Below are 5,380 nucleotides of genomic sequence, written 5' to 3'. Positions count from 1 at the left end.
TGGATCTGATCCAAGTTCGAATTCCCTTGGTTTGTACTGCACAATCCTCATTGGCAATCTCAATCTTTGATTGTGCAAATCTCATGCACAACTATAGTCACAACTGATAGTAGTCTCCACCTCTAACACCTATCTCCACTGAACTGTCCATGCACTGAGTTAACTGATGTATTCTTTAGTTGCTTTATGAGTTAATAATTAGTGAATTAATTAATAATTAATTCACATCACCCATCACTAGTGTATTTGGCAATTAGACTAAATACAACTAGTTCAACTAAGTCAAACTGAACACAACTCTATAAACTCCTCAATCAACTCCACCAAACTCAATCACTTGAGTTCCAACTGAAGTCCATCATGCAATAGCTCAACTGATCCATAAGAAAAGCGTATTTCCTTCTGGCAGTTGCATGTGCCACATCCATAGCTCGAACTGAAGTGCTCCAAGAGGATAAGATAATGTTTATAGTCCAAATATTATTAAGAGCTAATAATATTCGACTGTTCTATTTTTAGACTAGCAGTCTAAAAATAGACTCCGCCCATATGTCTAAAAATAGAAGTCCATCTAGTTTTACCAGCATAACCAATCATCCACAAATAGCATCCTGCAACTCATAGACCATGATATATATGTCTAAAAATAGACTTTGCGCCAAAAATAGCCCGCGGGCCCACTTAGTGAAGGCGACTCCTTTCCACTAAGCTCCATCATCTTGTTGCATTTTTAACAGAGAGTAAAGCCTCACCAAGACTAGACCCACAATAAACTCCTCTTTGTATGGGTTAAGTAATTCCTCCTAATTCCATATGTATAATCCGAGATTATTAAGGGTAAATAATTGATTAAATTGTAAAATTTATGTAATTTGGTCTTCTCCAATTTGAGGACTTTTGACTAATTGGTTTTGAATAGTCTAACATTTATAACTAATTAAAATAGATATAATTTTTACTTTTGAGTAGTTGGTTTTGAATAGTGTAACATTTATAAGTAATTAAAATATATATAATTCTTTCTTCTTGGGATGTTGATATTTTTTTCCTCAACTTATGAGGAATTTTGTAAGAAATATTGAGGTTTTGTGATTTTTAACTAAGAGCTTCTTATATATTAAGAGCTTCTTATATATTAAGAGCTTCCACTTTTAATTCACTTTTCAAATAAAAGACTAATATTATTAAATAAATATTTAGAAATATATGGACAAATAATTAAGTAAAAAATAGAATTCATATAAATTTTGGGCAAATGGTTTTGAAAAGTCTAACATTTTTGGTTGGCATTCCTTTTACCACAAAGAAAAAATAATTAATTAAAATATAAAATTCATATAATTTAGCTTTGATAGAAATGTTGATAATTTTCTTCTCAACTTTAAGAGGAGATTTGTAAATAATTATTTTACAATGTAGTTGACAATTGATGGAAACATTGCTTTAAAAATTTTTGACTCATTTGAAAAAAATCAAATCATTAGAATTTAAAAAAGGTTAAATAAATTACATATATCTTCACCTAAAATACAAGTTATCTACATTTTAAAAAGGTCAAATAAATTAGATGTACCTTCACCTAAAAATTAGGTTATCCATTTTAATTATTGTTTTATGAAGATTTGATTATTCCAAGAAAATGGTTAATTTTTAAATTTTAATTTTTGGTTAGTTTGAAAAAAATAATCAATATTCAAAATTTTAAAACGAATAAGCAAATTAAATATAACTTATTTTGTAAAATAAAATAAAATAAAATAGTTCATTTTTAGTTTTTCCTTTTAATTTACTTTTGAAGTGAAAATTTATTATTATTGAATTGAAAAGTGTATTGTTAAAAAATCCTCTAGAAATATGTTAGGTGGGTGGTTTTTGTGTAGCAGCTTCATCACTTATTAAGGACAAATAATTGATTAAATTGTAAAATTTATATAATTTTTTCTGCTTAAACATGACTGGACTTTTGAGTAGTAACTTTGAATGATCTAGCATAGATATATAAAATTGAGCCATGTTGATTTTCTTTTCCTAACTTATGAAGAATTTTATAAGAAATATTTAGGATATTTTTATTAAAAATATTGAGAATTTGCTGAACATTTTCACTTATGAGAAAGGACAGACCATTGATGGAATGATCGAAATGATCGGAAATAATTAAATTATCGAAATTATCGAATACGTAAATTTCCACTAAGTAATGGTTCATGGTTCATAACTGATTCAGAAAAATAACTTATGAGATGGTGGCTTAACTTTTATCATTTAGAAAAAAAAACACTTCTCGGAAACTCGTTGGATTCATCCCATCAAATAAAATAATAATAATTGGATAAGTAGTTTTTGTGTGAATACTTTAATCGTTAAGGGTAGATAATTAATTAAATAATAGGGTAAATAATTAATTAAATAATAAAATTTATGTAATTTTTTCTTTTTGAATTTGCCCAGATTTTTGAGTAGTTAGATGGAATAACTTAACATTTATTATTAACTAAAATATATATAATTTTTTCTTCTCGATGATGTTGATAATTTTTTTCTTAGTTTATGAAGATTTTTGTAAGAAATATTTAGGTGGGATGTTGATATTTTTTTCCTCAGATTATGAGGATTCTTGTAAGAAACCTTTAGGTGGGATATTGATATTTTGTATAAGAAATATTGAGGTTTTGAAATTGCTGAACAATTTCACTTGTGAAAAAAGACAAACAATTGAAATGATCGGCAATGATTAAATTATTGAAAATCATAGAATACTTAAACTAATTTCAAATAAGGAATGGTTGATAACGGATTCAGTAGTAAAAAGAACTTCTGAGATGCTGCTCCTCATTTTTTGCTTCACCCCCAATCCCTGGTAGCATTCAAGAATCTGATTACCAGCGATCCACATCATTCCATGGCAGATTGGAGTCCCGCCAACCCCTTGTGCAACTGGACTGGTGTTACATGCAGCCGCCATCATCCAAACAGAGTGGCGTCCCTCGACCTCGCTGACAAGGATCTGCGCGGTTCGATTTCTCCTTCGATCGGCAATCTCTCCTTTCTCCGCTCACTCCTCCTGCCACACAATGCGTTCCACGGTCATATACCGCCTCAATTGGGACGGCTCATTCGTTTGACGGAGCTCCAGTTGGCAGATAATGACTTGGAAGGAAATATCCCAAGTCAACTTGGCAGTTGCAGAAATTTGAGTATCCTGATGCTCTCCAACAACAATCTCGCGGGCAGTATCCCCCAAGAGTTGCGTTCCCTCACAAATCTGCAACAACTCGACGTGGAAGACAACGAGCTCACAGGTACCATTCCCTCTTTCTTGGGAAACCTTTCCTCCTTGATTCTTTTGCGTTTTGATCAGAATAGTTTCACTGGTGCCATTCCAAGTCAACTCAGCGGCTGCAGAAATTTGGTTCACAGGTACCATTCCCTCTTTCTTGGGAAACCTTTCCTCCTTGATTCTTTTGCGTTTTGATCAGAATAGTTTCACCGGTGCCATTCCAAGTCAACTCAGCGGCTGCAGAAATTTGGTTCACTTGGCGCTATCTTACAATGCTCTGACTGGAAGTATCCCCGAGGAGTTGGGTTCGCTCTCACATGTGCAACAACTTTACTAGATTTAAGTTATAACAATTTGAGTGGGAGTGTCCCTATAGAGTTTGGTAAGTTATCTTTCTTGGAAAAATTATAGTTGCATTTTAATCAATTTGATAGTGGAAACACTACAAACATGCGCTTTTTTGTATATTTTACCAATTGTTCTCACCTACACTCACTAAAATTCCATAACAATAAACTAGGTGGTGTTTTGCCCCCTCACATAGGAAGACTTTCTACCAATTTGTCTCACTTGTCATTATCAAACAATGGCATACAAGGAAACATCCCTCCACATATAGGCAATCTTAGTAGCCTATCCTTTCTAAATTTAAGTGAAAATCTTTTAAATGGTACCATTCCACATATAGGAAAGCTTGAAAAAATAGAAAGATTGTCTTTAAGTAACAACAAATTAGAAGGAAACATTCCTAATGACTTTGAAAGTTTACAAAACCTTGGTCTCTTGGACATTAGTGGAAATATTCTCTCTCGAAATATTCCAAATTCCCTTGCATCCCTTAAACAACTAAGAAGACTACATCTTCATCATAACAATTTATCGGGAACCATACCTTCCAACTTACTAGATTGTACAAATTTGGAATTGCTCGATTTGTCTCACAATAGGCTCAGAGGAAGTATACCACATGAAATTGCAAAACTTTCTCATCTCCAATTCTATTTGAATTTGTCATGGAATTTATTAGAAGGTTCCTTACCCATGGAGATTGGTAAAATTACAATGGCTCAAGCTATAGACATTTCTGTCAATCAACTAACCGGGACAATTCCCCTTGCAATTGGAGGTTGTAGTGAACTACAATTATTGAACTTATCTCAAAATGCCATCCAAGGGCCTATTCCAGACTCACTCGGAAATTTACAGAGTCTTGCAAACCTAGATCTCTCTTCCAACTCCTTATCAGGTCCAATACCAGTTGTTCCTCTCCAAAACTTAAAAATGCTTCAAAGGTTGAATTTGTCTTTCAACTATCTCACAGGGGAAGTTCCAGAAGGAGGGATTTTTGCAAACAGAAAGATTGTTGTGTCTTTAATCGGAAATCCTAGCCTTTGCAGACCAAAAGAATTCCACTTACTTGCATGTAAAACTCCAAGAGGTCATGTTGCACTTGTCAAAAAAATATTATTGCCAGTGAGTGGAGCAATTGCTTTTATGCTATGTTGTCTACTTCTGAGATTCCTTCGGAAAGGGAATATGTCTATGCAAAACTTTGATTCCTCAAATTCCATTTTGCAAAAGCTAGAGCACAAAAGGATCTCGTATCAAGAGCTTCAAATAGCAACTAATGGATTTGCCGAGGCAAACTTGTTGGGAGTAGGGAATTCTAGTTCAATCTATAAAGGGACTCTGAGACATGGCATCGTTGTTGCTGTGAAAGCGTTCTATTTGAAAAATGACATGGTTGAAAATGGTTTTATAGTAGAATGCAGTGTCTTGCAAAAGGTTCGACATCGAAATCTGGTGAGGATCATAACCTCGTGTTCCAACCCTGATTTCAAAGCTTTGGTGTTCGAATTTATGCCTAATGGAAGCTTGGAGGAGCATTTGTATCTTAATAAAGATGATAAAAATGGTGATTATGAGTGTCAGATGGGACTAACAACACGATTGAACATTGCAATAGATGTGGCCCATGCATTCGAATATCTTCATCATGATTCTATTGTGCAAGTAGTGCATTGTGATTTAAACCCCAACAATGTGCTTCTAGATCAAAACATGTCAGGGCATGTAGCCGATTTTGGTATTGTAAGATGA

At 33.4% G+C, this 5,380-nt stretch overlaps 1 pseudogene; it reads left to right on the top strand.

Moving 5' to 3' along the window:
* The first annotated feature begins 4,816 nt into the window (after nucleotides 1–4,816).
* LOC149223152 (putative leucine-rich repeat receptor-like serine/threonine-protein kinase At2g24130 pseudogene) lies at nucleotides 4,817–5,380 on the top strand (annotated as a pseudogene).

This window comes from Pinus tabuliformis, chromosome Q, assembly GCF_031772625.1.
Source record: "Pinus tabuliformis cultivar Carrire ecotype Pingquan chromosome Q, CPIR1, whole genome shotgun sequence".
Lineage (NCBI taxonomy): Eukaryota > Viridiplantae > Streptophyta > Pinopsida > Pinales > Pinaceae > Pinus > Pinus tabuliformis.
Note: the sequence above shows the minus strand (reverse complement) of the source record. Positions and strands in the feature narration are given on the sequence as shown.